Source organism: Adiantum capillus-veneris, chromosome 3 (genome assembly GCF_014529385.1).
Source record: "Adiantum capillus-veneris isolate H3 chromosome 3, ASM1452938v2, whole genome shotgun sequence".
Taxonomy (NCBI): Eukaryota; Viridiplantae; Streptophyta; class Polypodiopsida; order Polypodiales; family Pteridaceae; genus Adiantum; species Adiantum capillus-veneris.
The window spans coordinates 50109507-50133431 of NC_140933.1; the positions used below are offsets into that span (position 1 = coordinate 50109507).

General features: G+C 46.5%; 1 protein-coding gene and 1 pseudogene across 2 annotated transcripts in view; both read right to left on the minus strand.

The window, feature by feature from the left end:
* The window catches only part of LOC147460895 (putative potassium transporter 17), a 129329-nt gene that overhangs the window by 93747 nt on the left and 11657 nt on the right, over positions 1-23925 (minus strand). The window lies entirely within an intron of this gene.
* LOC147460898 (uncharacterized) lies at positions 206-21973 on the minus strand (annotated as a pseudogene).

Below are 23925 nucleotides of genomic sequence, written 5' to 3' on the forward strand. Positions count from 1 at the left end.
CTGCTGCCTCTGAATGGCCGGAAAGCGATTTTCAGGTCATTGGTCTTTCTCCATCGTCTGGATTTGTCATGGTACTCAGCTTCTGTCCCCTGTCGTCTGGGTTTGACATGGTGATCAGTTTCCATCTCTCGATGCCTTGGTTTGACATGGTAATCATCAACTGTCTCTGTTACTGTTTCTGGCACCTTTCCTTTACGACATTTTGTCATCGATTCAGACTATCTGTGCTTATGTCTCCCTGTATATTGGAATCAATCGTGACCTTAGCCTTGCCCTTTCCAACGGAATGTCGAGAACTGTGTGAGTGAGAATGTCTCTCAGTCCTCTCTAAATGCCTTCTCCTGAGTTCAGAAGCTTGATGTGTGTCAGCATCTCTGATTCTTGGGTCTACTTCTGTCTTCTCACCCTGAGAACGTGGTTGAAGGTCCTTCAGTCCTGTTCTGATTCTTCCGCAATAGTAGTAACGTGATTCTCCTCTTCAATGAATGGTCTGACGGTTCTCCTTCCTCGTGTTGGACGTCGTACACGCATTGTGCATAGCTGATTAATTCTGAGTCCTAACTTGGGAGACTTGTTCTTGTCAAGAGCGTTAGCTCACACCGTAATCACCAAAATGGAATAAGCTGGAGCTTGAGAGCTATTCTAGAGTTAGACTCAAAGTAATTGAATAGTTCAGACTTCAGATGTCAGATGATCAAATGAGCTAATCAGGTTCAGATACCAAAGGTCAAATCATCAGATGGTATAGAATTCAGACAAAGCGTAAACCAGATACTGGACAAACACATTCAAATGACTTGGCATCACACTTCAAACAAGTGACTACACCGAAACAAATCGACAAGTTCAAACTATGAGACACTGAATGAGATAACTCATAATGCAGTTCAGATTACTGAATATAGTTCACAGTGTAATTGGATACAATTGGTTCAAATTTAGATTCAGACACAAGGTTACAAAACTCTAGGATGGTTGACAACTTGAAATCGAGTTCTGGCTTGATAAGTACAAATGATACAAAGGATCAACATTGGGCTCTCCTGAGTGATATAGTGCAAGAGACGTAAGTGTCAAGAGTCAAGACACGAGTTTTAAAATGAGATTAACAGGTCCTATTTGTAGGTGTCAACACTGGGTATTGATTGCTTTTCCCAGTCGTACAATATGGAACTACTCCACTACACCTCTACGTGGCATTTGTCGTTGGTGGTAACTAGGGCTAGTGTGGGACATCATGTAACTAGGGCTAATGTGTAGGATATGCGTGGGGTGTGAGGTGAATGGGGGGAGGAGCTAATACAACACAATGTGGGTGTATCCTCAGAAAGAGCTAAATCACAAGAGATCCAGCATCGATTGCTGGCAGATCTCATCAATCTCCTCCATGGTCAATGATCTGACTGGGCATTGTGCATGTTGGGCCAAAGTAATCCGAACCCTCTGATGCAGCCTCCGTCGATGTTGTGTAGTTCTCCGTAGTCGTGGGCATTTGGATCTCCTCAGCTCGGTCGCTTGGTCAATCAGTGTGCCTCTAGTGCGAGGAGAATGTGGGCTCTGCTGTGGTAGCAACTCCTCTGGTTGTCAAGTGTCTGCTCTAAAGAAGTCTGTGATCCTTCTCTGGGACTGGCTAGCCTCTCTTCTCATCAGGCGCTCTCTATGTCTACGCAACTCGAGCAAAAACAAACCCAGGCATCTCTGGTCCTCGTACCCCATGACTCTCGAGAGTGGTCCAAAGCCCTCTCTAAACAAACACTGGAAGCAGCCTCGTATCTCATAGTAGACTGGGCAGTGGCATGTATAGTGCAACTCTGTCTCAGGCTCCATGTGACATAGGGCAGATAAGCCTCGTGATCTCGGACTGAGTGAGAGTCAGAGAGGGTGCATCCAATGAGTACTGGAAGGGGGGCAATCTGTCTATGCTAAACCCGTGCCTGAAACCATGACGTCATCTCCCCATACCAGCATGTCGTATCTCCCTGCATGGCTAACTGTCGAGAGGACTCAAGTGCTGGGCGGGTTTATCTATCTCTAGGAAGTTCCCACAAGCGGTGTATAAAGGAGACTGATCTGGTGAGCGCCTCAACTACTAGTAGGGGGGCAGCTAGCTCTGCTCGGATAATGTCACATGAGATTGAAGCCTTGGCTCTAATGAGCCACGAGATCATAGAGACCAAAGGCTTCTCCATGTCCCCCATCCATCAGTACGACCCGACTTCCCATAATGATCCGATGAAGGTCCCCATATCTCAGCTCCATAGAGCAATGCGGAAGCTACCAAAGTATCAAAGAGCCAAAGCTTGTTCCGAGGCTCCTAAAACTGAACCTATGAACACATCCTCTCCGATTTTCCCAATGCTGCATGGGCTCTAGTCAGTCTAGTCTTTGCTGCTCTCCACAATGAAAATGTTGGTCCACTAAAGACCACCCCAAGGTAAGTGTAAGCATCTGTATACTCCATTGTCTCCTGGCCGTATGTGAATGCGGGTGTTGGCCTCCTGATCCACTATGGGGTGGTATTAAACACCATAACCTTGGTTTTACCAAGGTTGACAGACAAACCAATTTCATGGGCAAACCTATACAAAGCATCCAGGTGACGTTGCATCCCCTCCGGAGAGTCCGAGACCAACACAATATCATCAGCATATAACAATAGTGGAATCCATGTCCCTGCCAACTGTGCACCTCTATCACCGTCTCTCTCAATATAGTTAGAAACCTCATCCACATGCATACCAAATAGAGTAGGAGAGAGTGGGCAGCCCTACTTCACCCCAATAGTGGAGTGAACTAGTGTAGATAAACCCTCTGAGGTGCGTACATGCCCCGCTACTGACCTGTATAATGCCATGATCCCCCAAATGAGCTCTGAGGGTACACCCATCTCCTCTAGTCTGCGCATCAATCTAGCTCTAGGTGATGTGTCAAATGCTTTGAGAAAGTCCACAAAGCTACAATAGATCCGTCTCCCATGTGATTTGCCCTCAATAATGGCTTTGAGTGTGAGGATATGGTCAAGAGTAGAAAAACCTCTCCTGAACCCTGCCTGCCCGGCTACGCATATTCCCTCCCTCTCTGCCCATCTACTCAACTGCTGCTCAAGAATGGAGGCATACAACCCTGCCAATGTGTGTCCAATCATGATAGTACGATAATTCTCAAGCTCCATAGGGTCTCCTGATTTGAAGATAGGTACAATAGTACACAAACTCCAAGTATCAGGCAAGCCCTCACACATGGCATGGTTGAACATCACTGCTAGAAGCTCTGAGTATCACGAGGACGTGGCAACTGCTAACCTTAGTTGTTGGTTTCTTTCCAATGATTTTTTATTAATTTTTGAGACCCTCTTTTTGAAGTTGCAAATGGTCGGACATTGTATGGCCAATGTGAATGTTAGTTTCACCCGCAGACTTGCTGGAACTCGTTAAGTAAAAGGATGTCTAGGCTCAGTTCAAGATCATGTAGGTCCCCTCGTCGCACTTCGCAAGTTGGTGGATACTAGGAAGTGAACTCAATAAAGGTACAATGTCAAGGTGGGGTCACCAAAGGAAAGTACCCGACAGCTCGACTACATTGCATTTTTGGATGCGGTCCCAGTGGGCATTGATGGTCAGATGACCAATGGGAGTCCAACGGAAGCATCTCCGAAAATTTAGGGAAAATGCTTGTAAATGCGCCAAGTGGCAAATTGCCTCATGCAGAAAAATGGGCGCTGAATTTCATGCTGGGAGAGGCCTCATTTTGGTTTTTGTCACAGGTTAAGAGCTATGGAGTGCTTTCTTTCCCTCTCATGTACAATGTGGTACTAGGAGTGATGCCCTGCACGCTACACACTGCTCTCTCTCCCCTACGTGTAGTTATGTGATGCCCCACAAGAGGGCTCTTCATTTTGACTGATTTTCAGCTGTGTGGTTTCATGCTTTTGTGCTGGGTAGCTAACTGCTACTCCAAGAAGGCACCGGTGAGGGTCATAACCTCACCGTACATGTGCGTTTTTAGCGCTGTGTATGCACTGTAACTTGACTGTCATTGGGAATAGTGCCCCATTGGCAGAGGGCAGTTAGGGGACTGTTTAGGGCTGAAAACAGGGCAAAAACCAGTAAATACAACATGCTGAATTCACTGTTTTTGCGCAAGATTCAGAGCCAGTGGAAGTGAGTTCCAGCAGGGGGATTGGTTTCGCGCAAGTTTTGGGGCTGTTATGTTGCCAAAATTTGGCCAAAACAGGTGGTGTCTAGCGGGATACTGGTAAAGGATTCCCAGGACTCTACTTTGTAATTTACCCTCTCAAAGTATAAAGAAATACCGAAAGGGACCCTAATTTTGGGGCCTACAGGTTGTCGGCATCTGCTCGGGGCATTCTAGCTCCCGAGTCGTGTGTGTACCTAAGTGTTAATTCCCGTCACAGGTTTCCTTCGCAAGTTCTCTCTGTGTGTGTTTAAAGTAAAGAATTTCGGGTGAAAGCCAAAGCCTACCGCCCCAGGGGCCGGTTTCAAGGTTCCATTGCCGGGATATCAATCACTTTTTCCTCAAGAAGTGAGCCTCAGTTGTTTTGGGTAAAGACACAGAGTACAGGAACGCGGGATTACACTATGGCCGACACAGTGAAGGGCATAATGGAAGAGGGTTCCTCTTCACAAGACAGACAGGAAATTCCGCATCTTTGCCCTGCCAAAAAGTAGTCAAATTAGGGCTGATTTTCTATTGCGTTTTTAGGGTTTGCAAGTATGAACCAAGATGAGATAGGGAGAGGTCTCACGGTGGTAGATTGGCCACTAGATCTCCTACAAGAGTGACGTGGGTGTGCCAGGTGACACGCTGCTTGCCGATTCTGTCACCAGCGTGTGACTACTATCTATCCTTTTTGTTGATTTCTTTCTTATTATCTATTTACTTTCACTTTTTGGAAACACCCCTCGGGAAATCTAACTGCCCTGCATTGCATAGCTAGTGTTGAACTGTCCAGAGGGAGTCCAGGCCTGAGGGCAAGAGAGCACTAAGGTTGGACAAGGACTATGGTTAGCCAAAGTGGGGTCATTGACAAGCCAAAGTGGAATCCTTTGCTACAGAGGCTACATTTCAGTTTTAGGTGTGGCTGCAATGTACAAAGGGGGTCAGATGACCTAGAAAGATACAATGGCAGCATCTCCTAAAATTTAGGGAACTGCTATTTTGGGACCTGAAAATGTGTTTGCGTCATTACCTCCGGAATAACAAGGAGAACATTTTCTTACTCTGCCGTGAAGTCAACTGGGCAACCGGTTGGGAGATTTTTAGGCGGCAACCCCGAAACGGGAAAATGCTTATAAATGTGCGAAGTGGCACCTTCTGGTGCACTTTCCTCATGCAACAAGAAGTGGCGCTGAATTTGAAGCTGGGAGAGGCTCATTTTCAGATTTTGTCACAGGTTAAGAGCTATGGAGTGCATGCTTTCCCTCCTATGTACAGTGCGGTGCCAGGAGTGATGCCTTGCACGCTACGCACTGCCCTCTCTCTCCTCTATGGCAGTATGTTATGCCCCTCTAGTGGGCTTTTCAATTGACCAATGTACAGTTGTGTGGGTTCATGCGCGATTGCCGAGGCAAGAGCCTCTTGCACAAGTACTGGATTAGCTAGCGGCTAATCCCCTGCAGGTACAGGTGAATTCGGAGAGGTTTCATGCTAGAAATCTCGTCCGATTCAAAGGGCAAGTAGCCCTACATGTGCGAGAGCTCGAGGACTTGCTACGAATGCGACCGGCACGCGAGACGGAGCCCGAAACAGTAAATTACAGCCTGCTGTGTATTTTTGCAGGTTTAGGGTTTTGGCCCTAAACGGTCCCTAATACCCCCAAGAGGTTCGGGGACGCGAGTGGACCGCTGTACAGGTGATCTGGCGCATTTTCGGGGCAGAAAATAGAGAATTCAGCGTGCTGCAGATTCTCGCCAGGTTTTGTAAAGTGCTCGTATGCATCGGGAAAGTCAGTCAATGCGTGGGAATACTGACTGTGAAGGGTCCTAGTACAGTTATGCTGCTGAAATCGGGCTGGAACAGTTGAAATTCAGCCGAGCTTGTGCGGGGCAGCTTGTAGGGAACCACAATGTTTATTCCCTCTTTTAAGCAATAAAGAAATACTGAAAGGGGCGCCTAAGTTAGGGGCCAATCTAGTGTCGGTCTACTCATACAGGTGCAATCTAGCAGCCTATATCCCTCTCCCCTTTGTTGTGTCTTGAAAGTACAGGTAGAATAGACGACTAATAATGGGTGAAAGGTAAATCAAGGTTTGAAGTAAAGTCTACTGCCCTTTTTGGATTGAACAGGCCGGTTGCAGATTCTCTAAGACGATTGCTTGGATTCTTTGACGCATTGGTAAATCATCTTGAAATTTGAGCTTACTTGGTCATGGGTAGTACGCTACAGTGTTGTGGAATTATGCTCGTTTGTAGAGACAAGAGCCTCTTGCATAGGTAAAAGTTAAGGGACAAGTTGCAAGATGCTATGTGGTGAAGTTCAAGAACTATCCACCTATGGATGGAAAGTGGATGGAAGAGCATGAACTGTCAGAGTCACCAAATGTATTGTAGATTTACCTTGAGGTCTTTGGGTTACAGCCTACTTATGCCCCAACCCAACGTGTGCAAAGGAGGGGTAATGATAGAGCTAGCACATCAAATGTACATATGAATTTAGTGTAATAGATGGAAATGACAAAAGTGTAAAGGTCTCATTAAGTCAATTGTATCTATGTGTTACGACCTTTCTTGCAGATACATGCGATGATAAAAGAGTGCTAACAACACAAGATCCTCAGTTGCATGTATTTATGGTCTGCAATCGAGAACGTTTGCGATTTCAAGAGGGGGGTATGTCACGAGGACGTGGCAACTGCTAACCTTAGTTGTTGGTCTCTTTCCATTGATTTTTTATAAATTTTTGAGACCCTTTTTTTGAAGTTGCAAATGGTCGGACATTGTATGGCCAATGTGAAGGGTAGTTTCACCCGCAGACTTGCTGGAACTCGTAAAGTAAAAGGATGTCTAGGCTCAGTTCAAGATCATGTAGGTCCCCCTGTCGCACTTCGCAAGTTGGTGGATACTAGGAAGTGAACTCAATAAAGGTACAATGTCAAGGTGGGGTCACCAAAGTAAAGTACCCGACAGCTCGACTACATTGCATTTTTGGATGCGGTCCCAGTGGACATTGATGGTCAAATGACCAGTGGGAGTCCAACGGAAGCATCTCCTAAAATTTAGGGAAAATGCTTGTAAATGCGCCAAGTGGCAAATTTTCATACACTTGCCTTATGCAGAAAAATGGGCGCTGAATTTCATGCTGGGAGAGGCCTCATTTTGGTTTTTGTCACAAGTTAAGAGCTATGGAGTGCTTTCTTTCCCTCTCATGTACAGTGTGGTGCTAGGAGTGATGCCCTGCACGCTACACACTGCTCTCTCTCTCTCCCCTACGTGCAGTTATGTGATGCCCCACAAGAGGGCTCTTCATTTGATTGATGTACAGATGTGTGGTTTCATGCTTTTGTGCTGAGGCAAGAGCCTCCTTGAGCAGGAACAGGGGTAGCTAACTGCTACTCCAAAGCAGGCACCGGTGAGGGTCATAACCTCACCGTACAGGTGCGTCTTCAGCGCCGTGTATGTGCTGTAAATTGACCGTTTTTCAGCCATATGGACGCCAGAATCATTGAGAATAGTGCCCCATTGGCAGAGGGCAGTTAGAGGACTGTCTGGGGCTGAAAACAGGGCAAAAACCAGTAAATACAGCGTGCTGAATTTACTGTTTTTGGGCAAGATTCAGAGGGTTTATGCCAGTGGAAGTGAGTTCCAGCAAGGGAATTGGTTTCACGCAAGTTTTGGGGCTGTTATGCTGCCAAAATTTGGCCAAAACAGGTGGTGTCTAGTGGGATACTGGTAAAGGATTCCCAAGACTCTACTTTGTAATTTACCCTCTCAAAGTATAAAGAAATACCGAAAGGGGCGCCAATTTTGGGGCCTACAGGTTGTCGACGTCTGCTCGGGGCATTCTAGCTCCCGAGCCGTGTGTGTACCTAAGTGTTAATTACCGTCATAGGTTTCCTTCGCACGTTCTCTCTGTGTGTGTTTAAAGTAAAGAATTTCGGGTGAAAGCCAAAGCCTACTGCCCCACGGGCTGGTTTCACTGAGAGTAGATCCCTGGCATGTATATAATGCTCAGCCACTAGGCCATCATGATCCTATGCTCTCCCAGTCCTCATTCTATCAATTGCCTTTTTCACCATCTCAGCAGTGAAAAAAGCACGTGTGTGGGGGACATGGATCATGGGGGTCAGGAAGGGGCGGCTGTCTAGGTACTGTGTACAAAGATAATGTGTACTGGCCCCAGCCCTCTGTAGAGGTGATGGCAAGAGGGGGGGGCGCTCATGAAAGAGTCGACATGCCTCACGTGAGTCATGACTCAAGAATAGCTGGTAGAGATCCTGCTCTAGTCGAGCCAAAAATGCCCTCTTCTTCCGCCGCACTAGACGTCGGAAGTCAATCTGTGACTTTCTATGAGTGATGTCTCCCAAAAGCAACTCCTTCTGAAGTCTGGCTCTTGTCTCGGGCATTCCTCATCATACGAGCTGTTCTGGGGCATGCTCTCAGAACACCGTCTATGCGTAGGTTAGGTGTGTGGGTATGCCTCTGCTACTGCATCATGTAATGTCAGTGTCACTATAGTAGTAAGCTCCTCCAAAGGTCACACTGGCTCCTCAATGCAAAGGCGTCTATAGATCCCATCTATGTATACACAGTCTGTCTACTGCATGAAGGTGTAGTGAGTAGGGGTTGTTACCCGTGGCCTGTGTGCTACACTAAACTGGAAAGAGATGGTCATCGACACAAGGGCATGATCCACTGCCACACCAATAGATCTCGGTCCAACCGTGAGATCCTGGATACTAGAGATGAAGCTCGACTGTGCCATGACATAATCCATTGTGCTGGCTCCATGTCAGTATGGGAAGCATGTAAAACCCAAGTGTCGACCATACTCACTATACTCCACATCCTGTGATAGTCTAGACAGGCCGGTCTTTGCAACATCCAACTCCCTCAACATCTCCTCTGAAGTATCATAAAATGTTGTCTGGTGATGGGCAGTCCTAGCATTGAAGTCCCCTAGGATGATAATGTCACCATCTCTAGAGAACTCTCATATGTCATCATCCAAAACTGTCCTTTGGGTGGTGGTATACTGACGTACTTGGGGGAAAGTAGCAAATAGAAATGTAGAGGTATCTGTCTATCCCAGCTCTCAATCTCACCCACATGTACCTAGCTTGTTCATCCCTGCGGGCTATATGTATCACTGGCTGCAACTCCTCCGTGAATAACACTGTCACTCCTCCTGAGCCCCGCCCTCTATGCTCTCATCGTGTCTCTTGTCTGCAAGCTCTCCCATCTGTACCCATTAACGTGAGGCATGGACTGACCAGGGGCCTGATGTGTCTCAAAGTAAAAAATAATGTCTCTCCCAATAAAACTATCCTCAAAAGCACCCACATCAAGGGGCATAGATCCATTGCAATTCCAGGTAGCAACTTTGAATGTGGTCCCTTAGGTCTCACAGCGTCATGTGGAGCATCGCTTCAATATCACCACTCTTCCATCTTGGTAAAAGGAAATCTAACCTTTTTCCCTTGCCGCTCTAATCTCCGGCATTACCTTCTACATATGAGCGATCTGCGAGAGGGTAAGGTCATCCCTAAGAAAGATGCCCGTCTTCTTAAGAGTTGGTCTCTTCTTCAAAAATTCCTTCGCTTCGATGGAGGGAAACGAAGGATGAGTGCCCTTTCTTTCGAGGTTTCCCCATTGCTTCCATTTTTCTTATGGCCCACTCTCCAGGCTCTCGTGTGCATCAGCTCATTGACCCCTTTCACCTCTTCGTCCACCTTATCTGTCTTTAAGGCCGCAAATTCTCACATGTAAGGGCGCACACGTCTTCTTTGCTCCTCTTCTGATGTCAGGTTAATAATGGTGGGTGTAGACGTTGTTTCCTTACCTTTTCCTTTCTTGGCTACCTCGATCCATTTCTCTACCTCATTCGCTTTCCGTTGAGTCTTTGTGATAACATCCACCCAAGAAGTCGTCATCTCTCTGTGCTGCTCTTTTCCAGCTCTTTGATGACCCGCACTTGCTCTTTGATCGTGTTGAGTTCTTCTATTACTAAAGGTTGTAATTCTCCCTCTTCAAGTGTGTTTCGTGATCGCACCTCGGCAAGCTCCTTCTTGAGAGATGCAATCTCTTCATCTTGGACCGTCACACGATCTTCGAGTGTGGTTATCTTGCCTTCTTAGACTAGCACGTGTTCTTCGAGCATTTTTATTGTGCCCAAGACGTTGCGGTTAATCTGTTTAATTGTCTCAGCCATTTCCTCTTTGCACTTTTAAATGGCATCCTCTAAAGGGTCAGCTTTGTCATTATACTTCCTCATGCTGGATAGACGCCAAAAGCGAGAGGAGGGGAGGGGTTCTTGCAGTCAAGAGAGAACCACACTAGGCCTACATGATACATACATGTATTCTCCACATCAAGCCTACAATCTTGCAATTTCCCAAAGATTTTCAAATATTCTGAACATTCCCCAAAAATGCAAAAAAAAACTGATTTTCTGAATTTTTGAATTTTTTTATTTTCCCTGTTTTTTTGTTGTTTGTGTATTTGAGCACGTGCAAGCAGGGCTGAGCAGACCTTCGCAAAGTTAGGGAGAGAGAAGAAGAAGAAGAGAGTTTTAAGGAAACTATCCCAAGAGACCTTAAAGATCTAGCTAACGAGGTGTGGCGACATGCACGCTGCCTTGTAACCTGCGTGCTCTGTCCTGCGTCTGCGCGTTTTGCTCTGAGCCTGCTGAACCTGCGCGAACCCTAACTACGCGCGCGCGCTTCTGAGAGAGAGAAAACATTGAACCTGCTAGCGCTGCTAAGCCTGCTAAACCTGCGCAAAACCCTAACTACACGCGTTGTTGGGTCTGTTGAACCTACACGAAACCCTAACTATGCGTTGTAACAGACTTGGACACTCCAAGTCGAGAATCTACCATGACACCACAAATAATTACTTCAAAACAGTTCACAGTTCACAATTGATTCGACACTGGCCCGGCGGAGTTCCGTACCTAGAGATATTGGCCCCAAAGACTGGCGCCCCTTTCGGTATTTCTTTTTGTATTAATCTGCAACTCAAAGTACAAGCAAGTCGTCGGGACTCACTCTCAGACTCTGCGTCCAGATGCTCTGAGAAGTGAGAGCCCAGAGACTAATTTAAAGGGATTACAAGGGATGCTAAAAGCAGAGCCCAAAAAGCTTTTAAAAACTGTCCATAAAAACTGCCTCTAAAAATAGGCTTATGAAAATAAAGAAAAAAACTCTCTCTCTCTCTCTCTCTCTCTCTCTCTCTCTCTCTCTCTCTCTCGCAAGCATAAGATTTTCATCAGCCTTTGCGTAGACAAAAAAAGCTCTCTCGCTGCGTAGACAAAAATCAGCCACGCTATGCTTTTCCATACGTTGCTACCCAGTCAACTTTCCGTGATTGGGACCGGATGTTGCGGGCCTGTCCGTACGCAACAACCACATCATCATTCAACAGCCAGGGCGGTTGTGTGTGTATCGGGCAGCCACGTCACAGATTTGTGACATACCCCCCTCTTGAAAGCATTGTGGTCGCCCTCGATTACGCCTGCAAAACAAACAGAGGCCATAAATTGTCTTAGCAGACACTGACTGTTAGTACCGACGCACTACGAACACACATCTAGCACATGTACCAATCGACAGTCACATCACATGACATCGCAAGACATCACTTGACATCACAGAACATCACATGACAAATCACATTCAACATTCATTCGGATCTCAGACCATGATTTATCCGCAATGCAATTAGCAATAGCATCTAGATCCACTCAAGACCTCATAGATTCCCGATTGACTAATCCCTATTGCAACCATGTCTATTGAGATCATTCAGACCAAAATGTTGCAGTCATTTCGTCTATCAGTTCCTGCACTTAAACAAGTCAAGAACAAATCAGTTTCATATTATCCGGTATTCCATTTCATAAAGTCATACAATAGAACACTGTCAGCTCTCAGTATCCCTGAAGCTCAAAGAGATATCAGTGACTCTAGTATTCAAAAATTCAAGGCATGTGTGACAAAGGAGCGAAGTAACTCCCCTCTTGTGCAACCCACTGCACCCAATCTCCGGCCAAGCTGAATTCGGGTTCCATTTGGAGTAGACTATGCTAAATCAAAAGCTTCAAGGTAAAGTTTCACAATCTGAGGAGTATCTGCTAGGTCCTTCTCCTCCATCCACTTCGCATCCAATGCAGGATAGTTCTTGAATTTAACCAAGAACCGCCTTCTTACTTTACCCTTATTCTTTCTGTCCTTATGTGCCAATATCTGTTCAATAACAAGGATCTCTTCGTTTTCTTCCACTTCGGGTTGCTCATCAGGCTCCCCATCTTCGGGCACGTCACCTTTAAAAGGCTTCAAGAGACTCGCATGAAATGCATTGTGAATCCTCCAAGTGTCGGGCAGTTTCAATCGGAAGGAGACATCATTGATCTTTTCGGAGATCTGGAAAGGTCCGTAGTATCTCATACTAAGCTTTGGAAAAAGCTCTCCTTTCCCTTCTTCTTTCTCAGGCGTGCCTTCTCAAAACCTAAGAGCACCCAATCATTCTCCTTCAATTTCAAATCGCAACAATGGGGATCCACTACCTTTTTCTGTCTTTTCTGAGATTTCTGCAAAGCCTCGCAGACCTTGGCAAAAGCCGTGTCTAAGTCGCGCGTGTACTCATCGACTTCAAAAATCTTATCTTTCGTGCTTAGGAAGGGTGGAACCTTCGCAGCACCTTCAATAATCTCAAATGGCGCCTTCCCCGTCGAAGAGTGTATCGTATCGTTGTAGGCAAATTCCACCAAAGGTAGATACTTTTCCCATTGAGTCTTCTGATCCGAGATATAAGACTTCAATAAATCTAAAACCACTGAATTGGCAATCTCAGATTGCCCGTCAGTCTGTGGGTGGAAAGATGACGAGAACTGCAACCGCGTGTCAATGTTCTCCCAAATTGCCTTTCAAAACAAACTCATAAATCTAGGGTCCCTGTCGGAAACAATCGTGTCAGGCATGCCATGTAATCTGAAAATCTGGGCCACAAACACTCTCGCTAAGTGATCCGGCTTGACTAATTTCTTCACTGGAATGAAATGAGCTTGCTTGCTAAATCTATCAATAACAGTCAGATACCATCGTGACCACTCTGTGTTCTCGAGAGAGATCAAAAATGAAATCCATTGCAATACTTTCCCATGGGCGGGTAGCTATGGGCAAAGGCTGTAACAATCCTTGTGCTTTATGCCTGTCAAACTTGACCTTCTGGCATACCAAGCAACGGCGCACAAACTCATCCACATCCTTCTTGAGTCTCGGCCGAAAGAAGTATCTCTCTACCCCTTTCAAGGTGGTAGCAATGCTGCAGTGACCCGTAAAAGGCGGACAGTGGCATTCGGTCATAACCTTTTCCCTCAACGGCTGTGTAACGCACAACATGGTTTTCCACATCAAGTAGCCATCCCGAATGGAATATCCCACTACTGTCTCTCCATCCTGTATCCGTGTGAAAATGTCTGCAAAATCTGTATCCGTGGCATACTGATTGACCATATCCTCGAAGCTCCTATGATGTATCGCGGAAATGACCAGAACCAACGGCTTCCGAGACAGCATCTGCCACCAAATTATTTTGTCCCTACAAATGGACAATTTGGAAGTGAAACTGTGACAAGATGTTCGCCCACTGCATCTGCTTTTCCGATAGCTGCTTCTGTGACAAGAAGTAGCGTAAACTCTGATGGTCTATGAAGACAGTAAAATCTGCTCCGTGTAGGTAGTGCCGCCACTGAGTAAGAGCATGGATAACCGCCAAAAGCTCTTTTTTCATAAATCTGTGTTGTCAATTCTGGCCTTGAGAACAATCGGCTCTTGTAAGCAATGACATGGCCTTCTTGCATTAGGACCGTACCCAAACTACGACCACAAGGATCACAATATACTTCAAATGACTTCTGCAAGTCCGGCAAAGTCAAAACTGGTCCCGTAGTCAATTTCTCTTTCAATGTCTAAAAGGCAGTCACCTCTATGGGTTCCCACGAGAAAGGGACTCCTTTCTGTGTCAAAATATGCAAAGGGAAAGCAGCCTCTGCAAACTTTCTAATGAACCGCCTGTAGTACGAACACAAACCCAAGAAGCTTCGAACTTCATGGACATTCTTCAAATCGGGCCAATCACGGATAGTGTCTATCTTGGCCGGATCCATCTGCACTCCTGCTGCTAACACAATGTGTCCCAAAAAGTGTATCTCTGGTAGGAAAATTCACTTTTCTTCGCATTAATCACTTGTGATCTCGTAATGCCTGAAAGACTTGTAGCAGATGTTCTCTATGTTCTGCCTCATCTTTGGAGAAAACTATGATGTCGTCAAAGAAAGTGCCAACGAATAGTTTGTACTCTCGAAAAATCATGTCCATCATCCGGTTAAATGTCGCAGGAGCATTGGTTAGGCCAAAAGGCATCACAAAAAACTCAAATAACCCAAAAGTTGTCCGAAAAGCTGTCTTGCAGATGTCTCCCGGCGCGATTCGGATCTGATGATATCCACTTTTCAAGTCAATCCTGCTAAAGCACGAGGATCCTTAAAGTCGGTCAAGTATATCATCGATTCTAGGAATCCGAAATCTGTTGTTGATGGTGATTTTGTTGAGAGCTCTATAATCGATACACATAAGACCCTTTTCCAAGAGGTTTTTCACTTGGTTCATAATTTCTTCGTTCTGGGCTCAGCTCACACGGTAAGGTGGCTTGTTCCAATGGTGTGCTTCCAGGTATTAGATCAATGGTATGATCTTCAAGACGAGCGGGTGGTAACTCGCCTGGCAGGCCCTTTGAGAAGCAATCGGCATGAGCGTGGAGAAAATCTTGGCATTCTTTATCAAGTTCAGACATATTCGTCCTATCCTCATCACTCAACTCTTTCAAAAAGATCGAGTAAACAAACAAACTGGATTTCATTAATTTAGAAATGGCCGAAGCCGATACAATAGGGACAGACTCGCCCTTAAGTTTTACATCGAGTACAATGGTTCTGTCCTTTTTTTTTTGGGAAAAGTCAGGGCTGTATATTACTGAGTACAATATAATCCCCAGCGGATGCCAAAATAGCCTATCACATGGGGTGTACAAGCTGAATGTAAGGAGCAGAGCCACTATAGTGACAACTCGACTAGAACAATCTCATGGTGGTAGGTGAGACGAGTGGAGGAGAAACCACCGAGGAGGGGCATAATCCCACGTAATCTGGCCACCTGTAAGTGTGAAGAAGAGTGGGGATCGTGCCCAACGCCGAAGGAAGGGAAATCGGCGAGCCTCGGCTGCTCGAGATGTACTTGAGGAAGAATCCCACTGCCAAATCAGGGTGTGAATGTTGTCCAGCCAAATGGCAGTGAGGGTAACTCTCTCTCTCTCTCTCTTTTTTTTTTTTGGAAAAAGTCAAGGCTATATATTACTGAGTACAGTATAATCCCCAGCGGATGCCAAAATAGCCTATCACGTGGGGTGTACAAGCTAAATGCAAGGAGGAGAGCCACTATAGTGACAACTCGACTAGAACAATCTCATGGTGGTCTGTGTGATGAGTGGAGGAGAAACCACCGAGGAGGGACATAATGCCACGTAATCTGGCCACCTGTAACTGTGAAGAAGAGTGGGGATCGTGCCCAACGCCGAAGGAAGGCAAATCGGCGAGCCTCGGCTGCTCGAGATGTACCTGAGAAAGAATCCCACTGCCAAATCAGGGTATGAATGATGTCCAGCCAAATGGCAGTGAGGGTATCCTGAAGGAGCTGTGGAGCCGCACTTAGAATGTGGAGACAACGAGCTCTCCAAACATTCCATGGTGTAATACTAGTGATGATCAAAGGAAGCAATTGCATACCAAACTCAAATGGTTGTTGTCAAGGAGTGGGATTTTGGAGTCCAAAACAACTTTGTCTAACAATCATCACGTGTCTGAGAATCCCCCTGCCAAGCAATCTGCGGTAGCATAGCCAAAGTACCTCGCCGATAACCAGCAGATGTGAGCATAAAGGCTGGATCTGTGTCTGAGCCCTCGTAGAAAAGATGGGGGCCGGGCATCGGCATCAACCATGAGACAAATCGCCAAGTAAGAAATCCATGCTGAACACCTGCTCTGCTAAGTAGAAAGCTAGCTGCAAGCCACACTACATGGGAAGCTGAGCATGACCAAAGACAGTGTGCAGGTGACTCCAGTAGCTGGAAGTCCCGCATGTGCAATCATCCACATGAAAAAAGAAATACGACGAGCCACATGTAAATCCCAGATGGCGGACCAAAACTGCTGCAGATAGGCATGGGAGAGGCCTGAATGTAACCAGAAACGCATACGAGTGGGCTGCTCTGGCCGCTGTCTCATCAATGCTAACCGTCCAATCCTGACAGTGTACTCAAAGAAGGATACAGGTACACCGGTGGGGTGAGAGTGAAGCCAATGCCACTCGACTGGGTCCCAATAAAGCTGAGATAGGGCACGACCCTCCCACACCCAAAGCCTCCAAAGTGCAGCATCAGCGGAAGCGAAACGAGGGTCAACACAACGACGCTTCCCGCGGGACCCAACCACTCTGATGGCCTCCCATCAAGCTCCAGGAAGGGAAAGGTGCGGAGAAGTGGCATCATATGTCAATCTAGCATGAATCCCCTGAGACTGGTCAGTATCAACTGTGAATAGCATGGTGTCTAAACGAGCTAATAAGAGAGTGCTCTGAGCAAAGAGGCCTTCCCAGCCACAATGGGGAGGCATCTGAACCGTGCCTCTCATGACTGCATCCCACTGTGAAGAAACCGCGGAATCAATCTCAAGACCCCGCGACCAATGTCATAATGTTCTGCCACAAAATCAGCATTCAGCATACGTGTCTCATGAAACAACCACATAGAGGGAGCAGGGCCAGTGTCCCAGGCAGCCCAATCAATGTGAGTCCTCTCTCCAAGCTGACGGGTGGATCAACTGAAGAATCAATAACTGCAACATTCCAAATGAGAGGCTGGTGCTCAATCTCCTCACGACATGAGGGAGGTGAGCGTATGATAGCCCGTCGCATGGAAACCCAAATCTGAAGGAGCGATCGGATGAAGGGTGAGAGGGAGGCGGTGGACAAGGGGGCATCAGTAAAGAGAAAACGATACCCTGTCTGCCAAGTATCACCATCTCTAGTGCCGAGTCGTGGAGTCACTGCGCAAAGAGCGGCCTGAAGAAGCAGCTTACAAGGTTCTTGTCCGGGAAAAAGACCCTGAACAATAAGCTTGGTAAAAAGGGCGCGGCTCTGTAACTCTGGATCAATAATGCCCAGGCCTCCCTCTGACCTAGGACGAATAATCGTGGACCAGCAAACTCGAGCACGGGTATCAGTAGTCCCATCTGTGCCACTCCATAAAAAGTTCCGCACTAAGCGGCGGAGCGGAGCTATCACACCAGAGTGTAACATCCAGCAAGAAGCCGTATACCATACTATAGCCAGAATGACCTAGTTGGCGACCAAGGCACGGCCAGCCAACGACAGATGACGTGAAGACCAATGGCATAGCTTCGTGCGAATAGACTGAAGTACGGGTGCAAACTGCTGCTGAGAGGTAACATCAAATCCAACCTGAAAGCCCACATATCTGCATGTCTGACCCGGTTGTAGCCATGTGAAACCATCAGCTACCCCCCAAGTAGGTATGTCATCACTGCCAACCAGTAACCCATAGGATTTATGCCAATTAATGCGTGCGCCACTAGCAATGCAAAAAACCTCTAGGGCCTCCCGCATAGCATCAAGAGCAGCTAGCAAATAGCATACATGAGCATAGTGTCATCAGCTAATTCCTGATCGATAAGGTCTGGAGCTGTAGATACTGGCATGGTCAAGCCACAAAATGCATGACTCTGAGCACGAAGAAAGTCGGACATAGTCTCTCCTACAAACAGATACAGATATGCTGCTAGAGGACATCCCTGACGGACAGATCGAGAAAGCTCAAAACTGCGACTGACACGGCCACCAATAGTAATAGCACTGCTGGCAGTCCTGAAGAGAGCGGAAATGCCTGAGATCCATCTCGAAGGGAAACCCATCCTGGCTAAAGTTCCTTCAAGAAAGTCCCACTCAACACGATCATATGCTTTCTTGAAGTCAAGGATGAAAAAAGCAAGAGGCTCAGAAGATGATCTCGCCCACTCTACTGCCTCATAAAAAGCGAAGATATTATCCAGGATGCATCGATCCATGACAAAGCCTGTCTGAGAAGTATGAATAATATCTGGTAAGAACGGCCGCAAGCGATGGCTGATCATTAACGCTAATATCTTATAGACCGAAGCCCTCTCTTGAGGAGTAAGCTTGGGTCGTACATCCTTGTCTTTCTGTTTGTTCTGGGTTGATCTTTCTCTTTCTACATTCATTTTTCGAAGTCTGTTCGGCTCTTTGCGTCATGATCTCATCTGTGGGGTAGATCAGACTGCCAGAGTGAATGGCAAAACCCCGTTTCGCATGACTCATCAACTCTTGAATGGAAGCTGACTTTTGTTCCAAGCAGTGATCTCGGATCTCTGTAGGAAGACCCAAGGTAAACCGCTCACTCTGTTCCTTGAACGAGATCTTCTTAAATGAAGAGGCGGGTAGAAAAGAGCTCCAGAATCTCTCGCAATAAGCATCCACTGTATCCTTCTTGGTCATCCGAAGATGGTTCCAAGCAGTTCGTATGTCGCATTCATACTCTCGAGTCAGCCAAGAAGAAATAAAAAGCCTCTTGAATTTCAGCCATTTAACTGGCGCTGTCTTGTTTAATAGAAGCATGGACCACCAAGTTCGAGCATTCCTCTTAAAGTAAGAGGCAGCCCTGTGAATCTTAGAGTGCTCTGAGTAACGCCCTCCAGAGAAAGCGATATCAAACTGTTGTATAAAAGACAAAGCCTTCGAAGCATCTCTATAACCAGAAAACGTGTCAAATTTAATTGATTGTCCACCTTCCTTAAACTCTCGGACTTTCTTGCTTTTGTCTTCCAGAAAGTCATACTGGTTGGCTTTATAAAAATTCTTCTTCTTTGCATAAAAGATGCTGTCATCAGAGTCCGAACTATCTGAAGACGAGTCCTCTGTAGAACTGTCAACCACGGGGCGAGATTTAGACTTCTTTGCCTTTTTCTTGCCCTTTCCAAAGCTTTGCTTTTTGCTTCGCTTTTTGCCTTTTCTGTCTTCTTTGCTCGAGTCAGATGAGCTAGAAGAACTGTCAGAGAGAAGAAGAAGAAGAAGAAGAAGAAGAAGAAGAACTGGGTACTCCTTCAAATTGACACGCTTCTTCTGCTTTCTTGCCGATTCAAAAGTAGACTGACGACCCAAATAACCCGAGAAGTCAGTGTCTTTCTTCTGCTTTTTATTGTGCTTTTTAGCTTTGTTTTGCGCGTCAAAAAGCTGAGCAATTCGTGCATCAACCACCTCTTCCAATTCTTGCTCTGTGTACATCCTGGGAGTAGGAGGTTTCTTAAGAGCCAGTTTGAGGGGTGGCTCTGTGGTCTGCCACCACTGTGTGTGCACCTCATCAAAAGAGGTCTCGCTCATATATTTTGCAAATTTTGGGTCCTTCACAAAATTGAGCATCATCTTTGTTGCATCGCCGATCAATCGTCGACGCTCCATCTCTTTGAGCTCCGCCTGAGTAGGCCGAGGCGGGCCATAATTCTCGCGTGTAGAAGAGAAATCGGCACGTGCTCTGATACCCCCTGTAATAGACTTGGACACTCCAAGTCAAGAATCTACCGCAACAACACAAATAATTACTTCAAAACAGTTCACAGTTCACAATTGATTCGACACTGGCTCGGCGGAGTTCCGTGCCTAGAGATATTGGCCCCAAAGACTGGCGCCCCTTTCGGTATTTCTTTTTGTATTAATCTGCAACTCAAAGTACAAGCAAGTCACCGGGACTCACTCTCAGACTTTGCGTCAAGATGCTCTGAGAAGTGAGAGCCCAGAGACTAATTTAAAGGGATTACAAGGGATGCCAAAAGCAAAGCCCAAAAAGCTTTTAAAAACTCTCCATAAAAACTGCCTCTAAAAATAGGCTTATGAAAATAAAGAAAAAAAAAAAACTCTCTCTCTCTCTTGCAACTTGCGTTCAATAAAGCAACTCAATAGCGTAAGATTTTCATCAGTCTTTGCGTAGCCAAAAAAAAGCTCTCTCTCTCGTTGCATAGACAAAAATCAGCCATGCTATGCTTTTTCGTACGCTGCTGCCCAGTCAGCTTTCCGTGATTGGGGCCGGATGTTGCGGGCCTATCCGTACGCAACAGCCACGTCATCATTCAGCAGGACAGGGCGGTTGTGTGTGTACCGGGCAGTCACGTCACAGATTTGTGACATGCGCACTGTTGAACCTGCGCGAAACCCTAACTACGCGCGCTGCTGAGCCTGCTGAACCTGAGAGAGAGAGAGAGAGAGAGAGAGAGAGAGAGAGAGAGAGAGAGAGAGAGAGAGAGAGAGAGAGAGAGAGAGAGAGAGAGAGAGAGAGAGAGAGAGAGAATGAAATGTTATATTAACGTCTTCAAAAGGCCAAAATGACCCATGAGACCTACAAAATTGTGAATCTGATACCATGTCTGGGTACAAAAAGACTAGAACAAAAATACTATTAGTACTAGAATCCATCCTCATCTGCACTCTAAATGTCGAGAGACTATGGCTCGAATCCTTTGCTGTAGTCTCCGTCGATGTTGTGTAGCTCCTCTCCTCAATCGTCGCCGTCTGAATTTCCGCAGCTCCAGTGCTCGGTCGATCAGAGTGCCAGTAGTGGTCGAATGACTGTGGGCCGAGCTCTGCAGTGATGGCTGCTCCTCTGGCTGTCCCATATCTAGTGAAAAGAAATATGTAATCCGTCTTTGGGACTGTCTCTCTCTAGCTCTCCCCAGTAAAGTGTCTATATTTGTGTAACTCAAGTAGATATAGCCCAAGACATCTCTGATCCTCATAACTCATGACCCTAGAGAAAGGACCGAAACCCTCTCTGAATAAGCAGTGGAAACAACCCCGAATCTCATAGTACACTGTGCAATGACATATGTTATGTAACTCTGTCTCTGGCTCTAGCTGGCATAAGCGGCATATCCTGTTGTCTGCTAGTATCCCTCTGAATCTACCAGTCTCATTCTCCAGCTGATGTGAGGATGTGCATATCTGACCAATGGCACACCGCAAACCATGAGACATATGTGTATCCATGTAGCTGGGTCGAATCACAAACCCATCTCCTATGAGGTGCAGAAGATGCTCTCTATAGAAAGCCATCTTCGTGCCCAACTCTTGTAGCGGCTCTATCCATGTCCTCCTAGTATCTAGCTGGATCAGGTCCTAACGAATGAGTCTACTAATCTCCACCCATGTAAGAGACATCGAGGGTGTCTGAAGAGAGTACTGGAAAGGGGTCAGCCTGTCCATGGTGAAGCCATGCATCTGAAACCATGATGTCATATGTGCATACCAGCATGAAGTATCCCCCTGAAGAGCTAACTGTCTGGAAGACTCAAGGGCCAATCTAGCATATCTGTCTCTAGTAGTATCCCACAAGCTCTGCACAAAGGAGACTGATCTGGTAAGCGCCTCAATCTCCATAGGAGGGACAGCTAGCTCTGCTCAAATGATAGCGTGGGGCACGGAGGCCTTGGCTCTGATCAGTCGAGAGATCATAGATACCAAGGGCCTCTCCATACATCTCCAACCATCTTGGCCTACAGAAGGTCCCCATATCTGCACCGCATATAACATAGCTTAGGCTACTAAAGTATCAAAGAGCCATAACTTTGTCCGAGGTTCCTGGGACTAAACCTGCGAACACATCCTCTCCAAGCCTCCCAAGGCCGCAAAAGCTCTAGTCAGTCTAGTCTCTGCTGCTCTCCCCAAAGAAAACCTCAGCCCAGTGAAGACAACCCCAAGGTAAGTGTATGCATCTGTATACTCTACAATCTCCTGACCATATGTGAAAGTCGGTGCTGATCTCCTGATCCACTTTTACAAAGGTTTACAAAAAATCCACTATCATCTGCAAAACTGTGTAATTCATCCAACTGTCGTTGCATACCCTCTGGTGAGTCAGAGATCAACACAATATCATCAGCATATAACAACAAGGTGGGCACCTCTATCTGTCACGAGGACGTGGCAGTTATTAACCATGTCACAGAGATGTGGCAACTGCTAACCTTGGTTGTTGGTTTCTTTCCAATGGGGTTTATTTTATTTGTTTTGAGACTCTCTTTTTGAAGTAGCAAACGGTCGGACATTGTATGGCCAATGTGAACGGTAGATTCACCCGCAGACGGGAAGTGGTCGGCACTGGAATTCGTATGGTAAGAGGATGTCTAGGCTCAAAGCAAGATCATATAGGTCCCCCCGTCGCACTTAGCAAGTTGGTGGATACTAGGAAGTGAACTCAATTAAGGCGTAAAGTCAAGGTGGGACTACCAACAAAAAGTATCTGACAGTTGGGCCACATTGCATTTTTGGATGCGGTCCCAATGAGGATAGATGGTCAGAAGACCAGTGGGAGCCCAACAGAAGCATCTCCTAAAATTTAGGAAACTGCTATTTTGGGCCGTGAAATGTGTTCGCGTCATTACCTCCGATATGACTAGGGGAACACTTTATAACTCTACCGCGAAGTCAACTGACGCGTCGGTTGGGATATTTTTAAGCGGCGAACCCGAAACGGGAAAATGCTTGAAAATGCGCCAAGTGTCACATTTTCGTGAACTTTTCTCTTGCAGAAAAATGGGCGCTGAATTTTATACTGGGAGAGGCCTCATTTCAGCTTTTGTCACAGGTTAAGAGCTATGGAGTGCTTCCTTTCCCTCTCATGTACAGTGTGGTGCTAGGAGTGATGCCCTGCACACTACACACTGCTCTCTCTCTCCCCTACGTGCAGTTATGTGATGCCCCACAAGAGGGCTACTCATTTGACCGATGTACAGTTGTGTGGGTTCATGCTTTTGTGCTGAGGCAAGAGCCTCCTTGAGCAGGAACAGGGGTAGCTAACTGCTGCTCCAAAGCAGGCACTGGTGAGGGTCATAACCTCACCGTACAGGTGCAAAATCAGCACTGTGTATGCGCTGTAAATTCACTGTTTTTCAGCCATACGGACGCCAGGACCATTGGGAATCGTGCCCCACTGGCAGAGGACAGTTAGGGGACTGTTTGGGGCTGAAAACAGGGCAAAAACCAGTAAATACAGCGTGCTGAATTTACTGTTTTTGGATAGGAATCAGAGGGTATACGACAGTGCAAGCGAGTTCCAGCAGGGGAATTGGTTTCGCGCAAGTTTTTGGGGCTGTTATGCTGCCGAAATTTGGTCAAATCAAATGGTATCTAGGTGGATACACGTGAAGGATTCCCAGGACCTTACCTTGTAATTTACCCTCCTAAAGAATAAAGAAATACCAAAAGGGGCGCCAATTTTGGGGCCTACAGGTTGTCGGTGTCTGCTCGGAGCATTCTAGCTTCCGAGCCGTGTGTGTGTTTAAGTGTTAACTCCCGTTACAGGTCTCCTTTGCAAAGTGCTCTGTGTGTGTGTATAAAGTAAAGAATTTCGGGTGAAAGCCAACGCCTACCGCCCTACCGGCCAGTTACATGGTTCCATTGCCGGGACATCAATCACTTTTTCCTCAAAGAGTGAGCCTGGATTGTTCAGGGTAAAGACACACAGTGCAAGATCACAGGGATTACACTATGGCCGACAAGGGGAAGGAAATTATGGAAGAGGGTTTCTCTCCAAAGGACAGGCAGGAGATTCCTAT